The 16,892-nt window shown below is 47.6% G+C and overlaps 1 pseudogene; it reads right to left on the bottom strand.

Annotated features, from left to right (window-relative positions):
* The window catches only part of LOC134433406 (Fc receptor-like protein 2), a 76,651-nt pseudogene extending 60,085 nt beyond the window's left edge, over nucleotides 1-16,566 (bottom strand).
* Between the last annotated feature and the right edge of the window lie 326 nt (nucleotides 16,567-16,892).

Raw genomic sequence — 16,892 nt, 5'->3', positions numbered from 1 at the left:
AAGCTACCCAACCAACCAGAAAGTTTCCTTTACTGGTGATTTCTAGGATTTCTTTCCACTTATCTTTCTGCCACACTGGGATTCTGATAGCTTCCCTGCCATTTTGTTGCCAGAAAGGGAGCCACTCAGTGCAGACTTTGTGTACTGCATATGAATCAGTGTAGATGTAAACAGGAGAAGAGTTTTGTGGCTCACGCTGGAAAACCCTCCAGAGGGCTATGAGTTCTCCTACCCGAGCGCTGCCCTCCCCTTCTGTGATAATTTTTTCACCAGATGAAATATGCAAGGCAGCCGCCTTATATTTCTAAATTTTTCCTTCCCGCTTTGAGGAAGCATCTGTAAACCAACAGTTTGCTGCTTACTCAGGTGAGAAGGGTGGTGCTACTTTTATAAAAGAAGCACGTTTGTCTTGGCTACTATCCAGGCTCTCAGTGTCTTGTATTGCCAAGAATTTTGCAGCACCTTCTGTGACAGAAAAGCTATTGCAGTAATACTCTATCTGAGCATACCATTTCCTGACTGACGACTTTTGGGCTGTGCCACCAGGTGGAGGGGTCCCATTAGTAACAGCTTTAATTACCTTGAAGGGACCTCTCAAGATGATAGCTTGCTGCCGTGTGATTTTCTCTACTTCAATGAGAGCTAAGCTAACAACAGTCCTTTTTCCCAGGTTGTGTATCTTTTCTCAGCATCCTTAAAACCACAGGAAAAGAAGCTGACAGGCCTTGTTGGACCTTCAGGACCTCACTGCCAGATGTGTATTGATAGCCCTGAGGAGGCAAATCCCCATTCCACTTGGAAAGGGTCTTTAGGGTGAATGGGCCCCAGTGCCTGATGTGCAGTGGCTTCAAAAATCAGTAATTGCAGTGCTTCCTCCTGAGAAGGAGTCCAATCCCATTTGACTCCTTTTCTTAGTAAATTGTAAAGGGGCCTAGCAATGATTGAGAAATCTGGGATGTGTTTCTTCCAGAATACTAACAGTCCTAAAGCTTGCTAGAGGTCTTTTTTGTTTTCAGGCATTTTCATCTGCTCTAAATAAGTTAAAGTGTCAGGTGGGATGCATGTGCTTCCAGATCGCCACCAAATTCCCAGAAATTTTATTTCCTGAGATGGCTTCTGAATTTTCTCTGAGGGAATCTTTAAATCAAGGCTCTCCAGATGAGAGATTATATTCTGTTGGAGATCCCCCACCTATGTAATTTCCTCCCCTCCTACCAAAATGTCATCAATGTATTGGTACACAGCTACAGTGTCAGGTTTAGGTATATTTTCTAATTCCTTAGCTAAAGCATGGTGTGCTAGAGTTGGAGAGTGTTTGTATCCCTGAGGGAGTCTGGTGAATGTGTACTGTTGTCCCTCCCATGTGAATGCAAAGCGGTCCATGTCCTCTGGTTGTATAGGTATCATGAAGAACATGTCTTTGACATCTATGGTTGCCATGATTGTGTGAGCTTTTTCTTGTATTGATGTTATTAGTTCAGCTAAATTTGGCACTGCTGCAGTCAGAGGGTCAGTGTTGGCATTCAGCCTACGGTAATCAATCGTAAGTCTCCACTTCCTGTTGGGCTTTCAGACTGGCCACACGGGTGAATTGTATGGGGAGTGTGTGTTAATTATTATTCCTTGATCACGCAAATCCTGAATAAATAACTGGTTTGATGCCTTCTCTAGCTTCAGAAGGCAAGGGATACTGTTTCACATTGATTATTTTACTGTAAGGCAGTGCAGGTGCAGTCTGAAGCAGCCTAATGTTAAGTGGCAGAGTGCCAAAAGACCACAGAAAACCGTCAGTGTCTTCCCACTGCCTTCCTGCAAGGACATCTATCTCTAGCAGATTATTCAGGATGTCCCCAATTACCATTTTGACAACCAATTGATTTGCTTCTCCAGCGAGTGTTACTTTGACCAGAGCAACATTCATTGGTTCTATGGTTCCTAAAGCATTAAGAACGCAGCATTGCCTTTTTGTTGAAACAACTCCACACTTCTGGGCATCTCTATGTGTTAGTGCAGAGATCTGGGCTCCCGTATCAACAATGTAGGTTACCAGAACTTTTTTGGGGCCTGTGATTGCTGTAATTAACATGTCTCCTGATTTATTTTTTGTGAGCATTCGTAAGTAAACCCAACCTCCACCCCTTCGCTCACCTGTAAGCGATGGAGATATTAGTTTCCCGAAAGCTCTGTTGGTGAAGATTCACTGTTTGTGTTTTGGGGTATGGGCGGGTGGGCAGTTATGTTGCTTAGGCTCTGTGAAAGAAGTTGTGAAAGAGTTACTTCCGGCTTACTGCTAGTGCTTTTCAGGAGACACAGGGTTTCACAGCCAGGGTTTCACTGTCCAAGTTCTGTGAAAGAAGCTGAGAAACAGTTAATTTTGGCTCACTGGCTGTGTTCTGTGGAGAGGCTGAGATGCAGTTTCACTGCCCAGATTCCAAGGGAGAAACTGGGGAAGAGTTAACTTTGGCTCACTGGCTGTGTTCTGCGGGAGAGACTGTGATGTACTGTGTGTACTGAACTGTGTATTGGTAGGAGTGTTTGTTAGTTTCTGGTGAGGGAGGGGGATTGGTGCACTGGGCTGGGTGGGGGGGTTGATCTCCTAAAATTCCAGTTAGTTATTATTTTCTGCAATTTTTCAAGTGGTAAACCATCCATTATGTCCTGGGGAACCCCTTTTTTTATTTCCAGCATCCACCAGCGTTGTCTGTTGGAAATTTGTTTTCCTGGTTCTGTGTTTTCAGTGTTAGGAGTTCCCATAAATCGGACACCTTTTGTTTTTTCTGATTTTTCTTCCAGGGTTTTTACAGGCCCATACTGTCTACAATAATTTATTAAATCAACTGCTGCCTTACTCCATGTCCAAACCTTATGGCTACTAGATGTATCAGATGGTGTTGTGGGGGTCTGTGTTGGTGTATAGGGTGATGGTGCAGTGTCAGTAGACTCAGACTGATCAGTGGAGTTGTTAAGAAATCTGTCCAGTCTATCTATTGGGCTTAAAGCCATAATTGTTTTTTGAATAGTGATTGCTGTTGATTTCAATGTTTCTGGAAGCCCACGAATTAAAGGGGTCATAATTTCAGGCTTCACAGGCAATTGCATTGGGGATTCAAAACCAGGAATTAATTTTCTCTCATGAATCATTTGCAAACATGCAGCTTTTTGTACACTTTCTAGGATTTGGTCAGGGGTAGTGGCAATTGCTAGGGGATCACCCCTGTCCAAGGGATTTATTCCCCCGGCCCAATAGGCTGCACGTTGTGTTAGAGACCAGGAGTCACACTTATCTCCTGTTGTTAGGAAAACACCGTGTCCCCAGTAACCACTGGCTTCTTGTTCAGTTAACTTAATCTGGTCTCCGCCAGTGAGGGACACACAGAACACATATTCCATTTCTGATTCGTGGGGAAGGCGACCGAATTCCTTTTTCAATTTAGCTAATTCAGTAGCGCTTAATGGTGTTTGGTTGTTATGTGGGGATCTAGGTCTTCATCATTAATATAATTATATTCAGTTTTAATAAAAGGTCTCAAATGAGGACAACAATTTTCCCCACAATTTTTAACTGTTTCAGATTCTTTGTAAGAATAGTTTTGTTTTTCTGCCTCGAGCTCTTTGTATGGATAAATTTTTTTAATGCAAGGTGTTCCTTTTCCTTCCTCCTCTGTAGAGGAGTTAATTTTGTGTATGGTTTTGGTTTGTTCTTCCCTAAGGGCAGCTCGCAGTGTGTAAATTTCATTTCTGTCCTCATTTAACTGTTTTTGCAAAATTTCAACCAAATTTTGAAGGGAATCTATAATTATCATTTCCTCAGTTCTCCGTTTACAGTGATTTTCTATGGCTGCAGTAAGACATGCTCTGAGGACTGAGCAAAGAATGTTTTTATTTTTACCCATTTTGAATTTTGATTCATGTTGCAGAGAACATATTCTATCAATGACATTTTCCAAATTAAACCAATTGTTCTCTGCCCAAGTTTCTCTGCCAAATGACGTTTTGGCATTGTGTTTAGCAAGCAACGAGTCAAAGTCAGCTTTTGCTTTAGGATTGAGATTTTCATTCATTTTGTGTGAAGGGACTAGGACTATACCAGGGAGCTGATTTGTGAACTCAAGTTACACAATCATACACACCTTTTGTTCTCCTTCGTCTCCCTAGATAGCTGAAGAAAAAAAATCTGTCTGGAAGGCACTGTTTTAATTGCTTCAGTTTGTCCCTTCCTTTCCAGCCAATCCAGATACACACACTCACACACAAATGTTATCTTTATGAGGGGACCAGAAACCTAGAACAGGGAAAAAGCCACTCAGCCTTCACTGGGCCACCCCTCGCTCCCTGTGTAGGTGAAGGGACAATATCTGTCTAAAAGGCACAGCTTAATTTCTTCAGGTCTGTCCCTCCCCTTTTAGACAGTCCAGGTACACAAATACAGCAGTAACAACAGTAACAGGTTCAGATTCAACTCCAATACAACAATAACAGCATCAATTCCAATATCAATATCAGGATTAGGAGGAGTATCAGTGTCGGTGTCCGTGTCGGTATCAAATCAGTAACAGAAGTGACAGTAACAATTTCCCCTGCTTTTGCACCGAAAAATCTTTTGTGTCAATTCCGGAGCCTGAGCGCTCAATCGAGCGTGAGATTTGGCTTTGGCGTATGCAGTCTGTGGGAGATTACAGACTACACAGTACCTGCAAAATCTCACTGGCTATCAGAATCCTGTCCGTGACGCCAGTTATGTGAGGGTCTGCCCGAAATGAACGGGTGACGGATGATTTTTTGGTGCAAAGAATAACCAACAAAGGCATAGGGGTTTTGCAGTAACAAATCAACAAAATGCAATTTTATTGATGATAACCACAACTGAATATGCATTTGGTTAGGGAATCTGGGGAAGAGAAGGGTAAGACAAGGGAAAGAGGGAGGAAAGAAGGTTAGGGAGGGGCTTATAGCTACCAAAATGTGATGTATTCGGCGGTCCCGCTGCCGAAACTTGCTGGTGCACGCTTTGGGGAGATCTCAGAGGACAGTCGAAACCGAACCCCAAATATACTGTTCTTGGTTGGGGGAAGGGTGGCCGAAATTAGGTTTCCATGGAGGGGAAAAGAATAGGAACAGCAGGAGGGGGGAGGTTATTCCATTGTTTTCATGGCCGAATGCTTGCAGGTACGTTTACTCTGGGCAGTTTTTCCCCCCTCCCCGAGCTGGGAGGGGGTACAATCCCAGTCTCTGGAAGGAGGTTGCCAGGGGGGTGCCAAGGGGGTACCATGGGGGTGCCAATAAGGTGCCAGGGGGGTTCCTTGTCTTGTCTTGGTCCCTTGATGAGGGGACTCACATCTCTGTTTGTCTGTCACGATGGTTGAAGGCAGGCGAGAGGGGTCTTCTCTTGGAGGGGGGGAGCCACCCCAGAGATCAGTCCAGCCAAGTCAGAAGGTGGGAAGAAAGTCCAGTTCCATTGTTCAGAAAAGGACAGCATGCCCCTGCGAGTTCAGCATGGCATGTTCTGCAAACACCACCTGTGAACACACTGAATAAGCATGAGACTTTCTTTCCAAACTGGCTCAACAATTTTTAACCTTTTGGGGGTCTTTTCTCATGACAATTGTGAGGCAAAAAATGAAGGATTTTCGGATGGACTTTCACAACCAGAAACTGCTGCTCCATCCCCACGGGCTGCAGGCCCCCATGGGAAGGGCAGGGCCGTGGGGGCTGCTCCCCTGCACGGCCTCCCCTTCACATCCCTGCCAGAGCCATGGGCAGCTGCCTGTGGCCCCCGAGCGCGCTCAGGAACTGACCACTACTGCTGGAGGCATTGGTGCTGAGCCCCTGAGTCATCTCTCACTCGGACATGCTCACAAACAAAGGAGGAACAGGGCCTCAGTGGCCCGAAGAGCTGCCCACAGAACCAGGAGGACCTGGACGAGTGGGATTGCAGAAGCGGTGTGGGGAATACATCCAGGCAGGCTGCCAGGGGCTGAGGCTAGGGATATGGAAAATCTGTAGTGTGAAGGAAACAACACAGCATCTGGTGTTTTGAAACACAGCTAGAGTTTTCCTGTGCATTCTGACTATGAGTCACCAATGGTAGGCTGTGAAATTCCTAATACCTGTCTGGCCCTTGGGGCTGAGCTGTGAGATGAAGCTCTGGGAAGAGACCTGGGAGAGATCCTAGAGTGAGCCAGGGTCCCCCATGTCAGAGCAGAGCCTGGAACAGCGGGAAGGGATCCATGGCAGCCTCGCTCCCCCTCTGCCCTTTCCCCACCATGGGCCAAACAACATCCTGAAGCACATTGTGAGAAAACTGCTCAAAGGGAATGGTGGGTGCATTTCCCTCAGCCTTGTCCTGGGGCTCAGCAGCCAAGGGCTCTGGCTGCCCGTCTGGACACGCCGTGTCCGGAACAGCGGGAAGGGATCCATGGCAGTTTCGATGCCCCGCTGCTGCTTCTATGCCCTGCAGGGCTGTTTCCCAGCCTGGCCTGGCTGCAGCTTCTCCCTCTGCAGGAAGGCATTGGGCATCAGCGGCCACACAGCCCCAACTCACCAGGGATCCCCTGAATTTTCTCGGTCCCCAGTAACATCCTGAGGTGTGGCTGCCTCGAGGAGGGAGGGCCATAGCCAACCCCAAAGGCCTGGGGGGGATTAGGATTTTCCTGATCCTTATCCATGTTTTGGACAAGTATTGCCTCCTGAAGAGGCCACCTCCTGGATGTGCAATGATTCCATCTGATCCAGCTGTGCCTCTTCCTTTCTCAAGGGATGGACAGAGGGGCTCTATGGAATGTGGCATTTCCTGCAGGAAGGGAGGCGATGCCAGGCACAGCCACAGGAGGTAATTGCTGTGCCTCTGGGCCTGAGCCCTGATGAGGCTTGAGCTGCCCTCTCTGCTGCTTGGCACTGCGGGCACAGCCCGGACAAGATGGGCACAGCCCAGAGGAATTATCCCGAGCAGGCTCAGGGCACGCGGGTACTGAGCTGTCCTGCTGGGCTCCCTCCGTGGGAGACACGTCCCGAAACCTGGGAGCAGCTGCACGGGGTGCCCATGGTGGGGAAAGGGCAGAGGGGGAGAGCAAGGCTCCAGTGTGTCCTGAGAGGGCTTGGCTATGTGCCCGTGGGCTAAGGGAGCTGTTCCATGGGCAGGTGGGCAAACAGGAGGGAGGAACGGAGGTGGGGAGCGACAGCTGTGGCCCTGCAGATTTCCCCAAGCATTTAGTGAGGGTTTCCTGTGTGGGAGGGAGAGAGCCCCAGGGCCCTGGGCTGCTCCAGCTGCCCCTCCAGGCATGTTGCACAGCACCTGCAAAGAGCGTGGAGAGTGACCAGGAGGCACAGGCTCCCACAGCCTTACCCCACCCCCTTGCAGTGCCCAATTCCCCAAGGGAGAAGGGGATCCCAGCACACCATGGAAATGGTTCTGTTGCATCTGTGCTCCCTTCTCGACTGGGATCATGACTTGGATTAGTTGGAAATGCTGGTGAATGGTGCTTTGAAGACCTTGCCAGATGTTGGAGGCATGTTCTGAATGTACCTTTCCTGACAGAATAATCTGTGTCAGTGTGGCAAGAGCTCACATATGAGCCAGTTCCCTTAAGTTCCTCAGAAGGTTGATCAGTTCTGGAAACCTTGCTCTGCTCCCTTCTGGAGCCCTGAGAGATCCCACAGGATCACTGTCAGTAGGAAGAAGGGGCATTTAGCTCTCCATCCTCCTCCCATGTGCAATCTCACTGTGTCCATCTGTGTGCTCTGTGCAGCCACAGAGAAGAGCAGAGAGGGAAGGGGTTGGGCCCAGGGATGTGCCCCGGGGCTGAGCCTTTCTCAGCTCCTTTGCTGCCCCCAGGGAGCCTGAGCTGCTCCTGCTGCCACTGCCAAGCCCTGGCCCTGCCTGGGGCTGGGTTTATTGCTGATGGCAGCTCCAGGGAGTCCTTTCTGACCCGACTGCCCCGCAAGGGGCTCCTTCCATCCCAGTGTGGGGCCACTGCAGGCACAAGATCCCCCAGGCCCTGCTTCTGAGTGGAAGGCAGAGCCAAGGGAGTGCCTTGGAGGGCACCAATCACCCAGGTGCCCTCACTGCCACTCGGGCCTGAAGGAGAATCTTCCGCAGTGCTATTGGAGCTGTTGTGTCCTGCCTTTCATTGCAGCTGAGACTGTTGCTAAAGGTGATCTGGCTTCCCAGCCCACGTTCGGGATTGAGCCTCTGGGAGATGGTGAGGGTAGGTCAAGGCCTTTCCCCTGAGAGAGCTGCCAGCTCAGAGCCAAAAGCTCAGCCAGGGGGGCATCGCTGCAGGTGCCAGGACAGAGCCATGGCCGTGTGTGCCCTCGCCCTGCACGATCCACTCACAACTTCTGCTCAGCACTGGCAGCTGTTTGGAGGAAGGTGGGCCCTGGCCCAGCGGCAAAAGCCTAGATGATTTGTTGATTTTACCAGATTTTGCATAAGCATGACGTCCTGAACATGCCATAAAAGTAATGGTGAACAGTTCCGTCTTTTAAGGTGTACTTTTTGTTTCTCAAGTGGTGGGCCAAAAGGCAGGACAGAAGGAGGTGTTTCCCCAACGAAGCAGAGGCCGATTGGCCGCCCCTGCTGCAGGAAGGAAGGCCAAGCCAAACACAGACATGGGCACGGGCACAGGCTCAGAATGTAATTGCTGTGCCAGGGTCAGCAGGGTCAGCCCTTGCCAGGGCTGTGTGACAGCAGCTCTTCCCCCAGGGCTCGCCCATGCACGGCCTGGCAGCAGCCAAAGCTGGAGGTGCCTCTGGAGGCCTTGAGGCCTCTGGAGCTCATTCACAGCCCTGGGGAAAGGGAACTCATGCACCAACGTCCCTCCCACTGCAGCTGGGCTTTGTTGGGTGGCATAGCATGTGCCAAGGGGTGGCAAGGTGCCTGCAGGCCCCAGCTCTGGGGGAAACGGAGAACATCCTGCCCACATCCACTGTTCTGCCAGCTCAGCAGTACAGCACAGCACGGGCTGACATTCCCCATTGCTCCCAAAGGTGCAGCTGGAACCACAGCACATGTTCCTGATGCCCAGAAGGGCCTTGGAAGGGGTTTCTGTCAGGGAACGGGCTTCTGGCTAGGGTTACTGGCAGGCATGCTTCTCTTGGAGCTGATCTTCATCTTATGCTGTGTCCGAATATGGACTTGCTGGAAGAGAAAAGGGTGAGTGTTTAGTTCACCTTTCCCTCAAACAGCTACTTTTGAAAGTCTACTGTACATAGGAAACATTCCCAGTGAGGCTGCAGTGTAGGTGTGGCCAGTCCATGATTGTCCAAAGAACTCTGCTGAGGGTTCTGCTGCTGCCCAGAGCTTTCATTGGCCTCCTAAATGCTGGGCCTTGTCCTGGGGGGCCTGCTAGGGCTGCAGCCAGTGCTGGCTCCCACTGAGGCTGCCTGGCCAAGAGCAGCCCCAGGGGCACAGGGCAGAGGCAAAGCTCGGTGGGGAGGAGAACGAGCAGGGACGAGATTGCCCTTGAAAGGCAGAGGCGCTCTGGGGCCCGCTCCTGGCCAGGGAGCCTGCCCAGAGCCGTGGCCTGCTGGCCGGGGCCTTGAGGGACAGCTGTGCAGCTGGGCCAAGCTGTGCCAGCAGCTCCAGGCGTGCTGGGGAGCCTTGCCAGCTCTGGGCCCAGCTGTGCAGGAGGCTCCCTGTGTGCCACTGGCAGCTGGGGCGTCAGCCACCTCCTCTTTCCACAGTTCCACCTCTGGAGAAGAGTTATAAGACAGTGGCTGCACCTCACACCCAAACAGCAGGAGCAGCTCCTCCAGCAGTTAGAAGAGCCTGGGTAGCCCTGTCAAGAGTTCTGAGAAGAAGACTCCAGAACAGCCATTGACAAGGAAATCTCCTATTCTCCTGGAGATCCCACTGACACCTCCTCTCTCCATGTATATCCCCAAGCTACTTCCACCTCTTTTTTGATCCTCTTCTGTCCCGTCCCGACTTCTTCTATAGACCCCAGGAGCAGCCCAGCACCATCCAGCCCCTCCTGAGCCCAATATGTCCTTTTCTCTGCCCCTGAACACCCTGGTCCTGCCCTCTAAAAAACACTGAAGTTGTCCCCACTCTCTGCCAGGCTAGGTGATGGCCCTTTCTTTAGTTGCAGTACAGGGAAGGTGCTGTCACCCCAGTGTCTGGGTGGCAGCAGCAGCAAAGCCCAGCTGGCAGCAGCACTGGCTGAGCTCCATGGCCAGGAGCAGCTGTGGATGCCCACGGTGTGGGCAGGCAGGAGCCAGGCAGGGGCTGCTGTGACCAGCGGTGGGGTCCCGAGGGCTGGGGGAGCCCAGGGGTCAGGCAGCAGTATGGGGCTGAAGAGAAAAAAAGCCCCTTTGCTTAGTTTTTCCATTTTAGATTTTAGAAATTTGTAGAAATATTTCAAAACATTTTTTCTGTAGAGAGACACCCCCAAATATATCTTCCCAATTGCTATAGTGTTTAAAGATTTTTGTAAGTAGTTTTAGAATCAAGAGAACGAGTGACCCCATTTTTTCATTTTTAGAAATATTTAGAAATATCTTTTGTAGAGAGCAATCCCCAAATGTTTCACTCCTGTTTACACAACACATCTATATTTTTGAAACTGGTATTATTGTTCTGGAAAATATTTTCCCCTTATACAATTGTTGAGATGAAGGGAGAACGACCATCCTTTAATGCATCGAACTCAAGTTTATTGATCGATCAGTCACATCATAACAGTGTTAACGAACTTCATGCATATTCCAAAATCCAGGTTCATGATAGGCTAACAGAGAAAACTCTAACCACTCCTTTTGTTTTACAATACCGTTAATTGTTTACACAAAACAAAACCAGTGTTCCCACTGTGATATGAAAGGTTCTCAAAATTTCCACATCTGTTCTCAGGGTGCCATCTTTTCCCAGAGAGGGTGTTTGCTTGTTATGGGAAGACTGCCTGAGAACCTTATTGTTTATAAAGTGATGCCTGAGAAAGTCTAATTGTTTATAGAAATCAGGCTGGTGCTGCTGCTTTTGGAACTGCTTTGCAACTACCTTTTACTTTTCTCTCAATTGTATGCCTTCATGGCCTTTTTCTTTAAGCCATGCTTGAACTAAACTCTCCACACTTCCCCCGCTTTTTTCTTTGAGAGAAAAGAGGTTGGTTTGCCAGGTTTTCTCTATCATCCTACTAACCATCTTTTGGATACAGCTACAGAAACAAGGTAATATAAGTAAAAGCAATAAGAGTACACCTAATATCCCTATAGCATATATTACAAGGTTTCTTAACCATGGTCCCAATCCTAGGCTTTTAAGCCATTCATCAATTCCCTGTCCTTCTTCTTCCTTAAGGCTAGCCGTAGCTCTTTTAACTTAGCATGAAGAGATACAGAATGATCAGATAAATTCATGCAACACATCCCTTCAAACTCTTCACACCCATGGCCTTGTGCTAACAGTAAGAAATCTATGGCAGCTCTATTTTGTAAGACAGCGTGATTAACACTCTGTACATCTGCAGTTAACATATCTAATATCTGTGAGGTCTTATTCAATTCACCCTTAGCCCAACACCCTATTTGTTTTGCTAAAGTCATTGCTTTGCTTGCAGCACCCCATGGTAGGAGAGCTGAAACCATCACTTGTTTAAATCTACTCCAGAACAACGGATCTCCTATTTGACTACAGTCTAAGTTATGTAAGCTGCGCCTTTGCCTGCTTGTCTTATGACTTAGTTGCATTAATACAGATATATTAGGGTGGAATAATGATAACTTGCCTAAATAACAAGGTCCACCCTGAGGTTGGGCAGGTATACCATTCCAGGCTCTATCTCCACAAATTAGAAATATTCCTGTAGGTAATTTCTTAGGTGTCATGATACTAGAGCCTTTACATTGGTTATAAAGTTGTTTGGACACTATGTCCGGGCTTAGAGATGAATCCAGAGTAGCCCATGTCTGTTTATGCTGACTCATCTTTTGAAAATTAGAGTAATCAAAGCTGAAGCACCCACCATTGGAAGTGCTGGTCATGCTAGCATTTGCACTTCTGAAAAGACCTAACTCCTCAGGTGGGGAATGCAAAGGAGTATTAAGTGATTGAATTAGCAGGCATTGGCGGTAGCCGTCACTCTGACTGGCAGTATACCCTTTTTGTGTAGGCAATTTAATATTTACCATATTGCGCATACATAAGGCACGGTTATTAATAAGACTGCAGAATTCTTGAGGAGACCATACTGGAAGCCCTACCAAACATGTTAGAAAAGGGTTAGTAACTCCTCCAATGCTGAGACAAAGCGATGACTGATTAATCTGTCTAGCAAGTGTTATCCATACATTATCTCTAGGTTGATTAAACTGTATTACCCTTAATTCTTCAGCTACTACTACAACTAGCAAGATAACAAAAATGAACCTCATTTTTCTGTTTTTACTTTGACCTTCTTTTTCTAATCAGTTTTTAACCTTGCTGTTCCCGATACCTGAAGACCACACATTTGTAACCTTCTAATGCAGTTATCTAATGCCTGATTGGGATCTCCTCTTATAGGCCCTACAACAGAATGTTGTGTTAAAGACACCAGTTTTCTACACCTTACAGAGGCTATATATGATGCACTTTGAGCTTTAACCCTTTTCAAAATACACTGTACCTCCCACCGATAATAAGCCAAGATTTTCTGCTCATGCGATTCATAAAGATCTAAAGCTGAGGCAGTGTTTATCCCTGTTTCATTCCATAGTGCCCACTCCCAATTACGTTCCCAGGTATGTCTATAATTACAGGTGTTACACCATAAATGAAAAAGTGACAACTGATCCACCCAAAAGGTCTTGTCACAACCCCCGCAACACAATGCAACCCAAGCAGCACAATTTGGGCTGTGACATTCAAGGCAGTTCTCTTTTGCCTGTCCTCTTATATGAAAGGATGACAATGATTCAATAATATCAATCAGTTCCCTGGTCGTCCGGCAACGGCGTGTTATGGCCCTGTTGATCGCCTTCGAGTGTCCCTTCAGTTGAAGTAGTAGTGGTCTCAGGATCAGGAGTAGCTTCTTCTCCAGACGGTCCTTGTCCTCTTCCGTGAGTTGATCCACCAGCCGCTGCATCAAGAACAGGTTTAGTCCACTTGGCAGGTACCCACAATGCTCCTGTAGGGGTGGAAATACAAAGATATCCCCTTCCCCAGAACAGGACCTTAGAAGGATCCTTCCATAGCCCTGTCTTGGGATCTCGGTATTTTACCCACACTTCTTTTTCCTGTTCACCAATTTCTTGTGGCTTATAATGTAGTTCTGCTGGGGGTTGCCCTACATCTCCAAACACACACAAATGATTGATCACAAATAGGCTTTTTAATAATCTGGCATGGGGGTCAGTTACTTCCTCATGCTTGGCTAAATACTTCTTTAAGGTACCATTTGCCCTTTCAATGATGGCCTGCCCTGTTGGGGAATATGGAATACCTGTAACATGTTCAATCCCCTAATTTCCTAGGAATTTTCCTATCCTTTGACTGGTACAGGCAGAGCCATTATCTGTTTTAATCCTTTTTGGTGTACCCATCACTGCAAAGCAACTGTACAGATGTCTTTCCACATGTATAGCTCTTTCTGAGCTGTTGCCCATATATATTTGCTATAAGTATCAACGGACACATGTACATACTTTAGTCTGCCAAAACTAGGGACATGTGTAACATCCATTTGCCATAATTCATTTGTTTGCAGGCCTCGTGGATTTACTCCTAGGCCTAAACCACTTCCCCCATTATGGTGACTACAAGTCGGGCAAGCCTTCACAATAACTTTTGCTTCTGAGAGTGTTATCCTAAATTCTCTGCTTAAGCCTTTTGCATTCTGGTGAAACATTGAGTGGGCCTCTCGAGCCAATTGGTGACTTGACAGAGGTGTACTTTGGGTAATGGTAACCAATCTATCTGCCCTATCATTCCCTTCACCTAAACCAACATTCCATTTATGACTTCTAATATGAATTACAGCATAAGCATGTTCCCTGGATCTTGTAGCTCTCTTTAACTGCAATAGTAGTTCATATAGTCTTTGATTTTGCACCTCTTTTATGGAAGCGTCTTCAATTCTTGCTACAACTCCTGCTACATACAGAGAGTCTGTAACAACATTCAAATGTTCCTTAAATTGTGCCATTGCCCATACCACTGCTAACAGTTCCATGGTTTGTAGGCTGTCCACTGCTTCTGCTTGCAGAATATGATGCTTCCATACTCCCTTTTCTTGCCAGGTTATTGCAGCAGTTCTTGATTTCCTGCCAGCATCTGTAAATGCAGTAATGGCACCTGAGATAGGAGAATTCTCTCGCTTTGGATGAGTTATCCAGTCCCAGTCCCCTATCCATTGAATCAAAGCTGGTCAAAGCTGGTGTGTTTCAATAGGGCAACATGCACCTAAGAGACCTTCCTGCAGTTCCTCTGAATTAGTCAAATAGCAGTCCAAGGTATCCTTTTTCATTGGTATCTCGATGGCAGCTGGTTCTGCCCCAGCCATCTGCAACATCCTTTCTCTGCCCTTCTTTATCAGATCCACTAACGTTTCAATTTTTTGTAAAAGAGTCTTACTTTGCTGTAGTGGGGGGGAGATCCATTCTAATATCCGTGTTTCCTCCGCTTCTTGTTTGCATTGCGTAAGTGCTCCCAAAAGATATTGTGGGCCCTTCCAGATGGTCAGATCTATGGGTAAATCTGGATCCCTTCGATGAACATGTTCATGCATAACACAGTCCATAATTTGTTGAATGACCCGCTGTTGTTTGTTAGTAATACACACTGGATGAGTTGGGTCAGTTCCTTTCAGCAGTGGACGCAACTCATCAAGCAGTTCATTAGGTATTCCCACCATCGGTTTTAACCACTGTAAATCACCCAAGAATTTCTGAGCATCATTTAAGGTGGTTATTTTTGTTTTTAATTGCAGCTTTTGAGGTTTAACAATTTGTTCTGTCATAGACCATCCCAGGTATTTCCAGGGAGCAGTTGTTTGGATCTTCTCAGGAGCTACTGCTAGAGAGTATTGTGCCAGTGTGGTTCTTATTTCCTGGACTTGTTGTTGTGTGAAAGGCATCGGCTGAGCAAACAATACATCATCCATGTAATGATATATCACTGTATTAGGCCATTGCTTTCTAAGAGGTTGCAAAGCTGCACTGACATAAAGCTGACACAAGGTGGGGCTGTTGCGCATGCCCTTTGGAAGAACCGTCCATTCAAACCTCTGATCAGGTGCTTCTTTATTAATCACAGGTAATGTGAAAGCAAACCGTCGCATATCCTGCGGGTGGAGGGCGATAGTAAAAAAGCAGTCCTTGAGATCAATAATCAGCAAAGGCCAATCCATCGGGATCATGGCTGGGTTAGGTAATCCAGGTTGCAATGAGCCCATAGGTTCCATCTGATCATTAACAGCACGCAAATCATGGAGCAGTCCGTATTTTCCTGACTTCTTTTTAATTACAAAAATTGGAGTATTCCAGGGGCTGGTAGACAAACGCAAGTGTCCCTGTTGGAACTGTTCTGAGACGAGCTGATGTGCGTGTTGCAGACTTTCCCCTTTCAAAGGCCATTGCTTAACCCATACCAGAGTGTCAACAATCCAGGTAATGGGAATTGGGAAATTCCAAGCAATGGCTTTTACTCCAAAGGGTGTTCATTTGTTAAAACAACCCCTAGCTGAACCATAATGTCCCGACCTATAAGGCATTGAACAGTAGGTGGTAACTGCACCAACCGAAAAAGTCGCCGTCAGCTGCTATCCGTCGATATAAACTTGAAGGGGGGGTGAGCGGCTAGCCAGGGTAAATCCTCCTACCCCGGATACTGCAGTGGCTGCCGGCTGCAAAGGCCAGTGATGAGGCCAGCAGTTAGGACTAATGATGCTGGAATCTGCTCCAGTATCCAGCAGACCTGAATATGACCTTTTCTGTCCGTTAAATTCTACTTCTACTTTTTTCTTGGGTCTCTCGGCAAGATTTAAAGTTAACAAGGTAAGTTCTCCTGTGGAACCAAAAGCACTGTCTCTCCTCTCTTGAGTTTTTATGGGTTGTATTCCTTTCGTCATTTGCTCAAGCGGTACCAGCTGAGCAATCCTTTGTCCCTTGTTTATTTGAAGAGGAGGGAAAGGGGTGTAAGCCATTACCATAATCTCTCCCGTGTAATCCGCGTCAATAACGCCAGGCAAAACAAACAGTCCTAACGTAGATGCAGAAGATCTCCCAAATAGTAGCGCACCCACCGCTTTGTTCTGTATAATAATAGGTCCTTGGACCCCCGTAGGGATTTTTTGCGGGTGCAGAGTCATCAACGTTACGTCTACTGCGGCTGCCAGGTCCATGCCGAGGCTCCCTGCTGTGGCAGGCTGGAGACTCCTGGCTGCGATGGGTTGGAGGCTGACTGCTGCGGAGGGTTGGAGGCATGGGGGGGTGTTGTTGCTGCAGCGGCAATTTGTGTCTGGGCGCAGCTGCTGCGAGAATACGCACTCCTGGAGAAGTTTCCCGACCTCCGTCTACAAGTGCTCGTATTATGATTGTCCATACGGCATTTCTGGCACCAGATTCCGACAGCCTGGCATTCCTGGCGTACATGGCCCATGCCTCCGCATCGGTAACATTTCACGCGGCCCCTTTTATTTGAAGCTGCAAATGCGGCTGATGCTTGGAGAGGTGCAACAGCGGCTAACTGCAACCTGACTCTGAGAGGACTTTGCCTGTTCTTGCAAGCCTATTCCTAACTGTTTAATTGCGTCTACCACTAAAGCCTGCTGCCCGGTTGGTATGAGAGCCATCCTCTCTAATGCCTCCTCTATAGTCCAATTTGCACCTAAGGTAACAAGTATGTTTCTAGTAGCAGAATTACAATTTTGAATCGCACACTGTTTGAGGAGGGCCCCGCGCATATATTCTGCTACTCC

Source organism: Melospiza melodia, unplaced genomic scaffold (assembly GCF_035770615.1).
Source record: "Melospiza melodia melodia isolate bMelMel2 unplaced genomic scaffold, bMelMel2.pri scaffold_18, whole genome shotgun sequence".
NCBI lineage: Eukaryota > Metazoa > Chordata > Aves > Passeriformes > Passerellidae > Melospiza > Melospiza melodia.
This window is presented reverse-complemented; position numbering and strand designations above follow the sequence as displayed.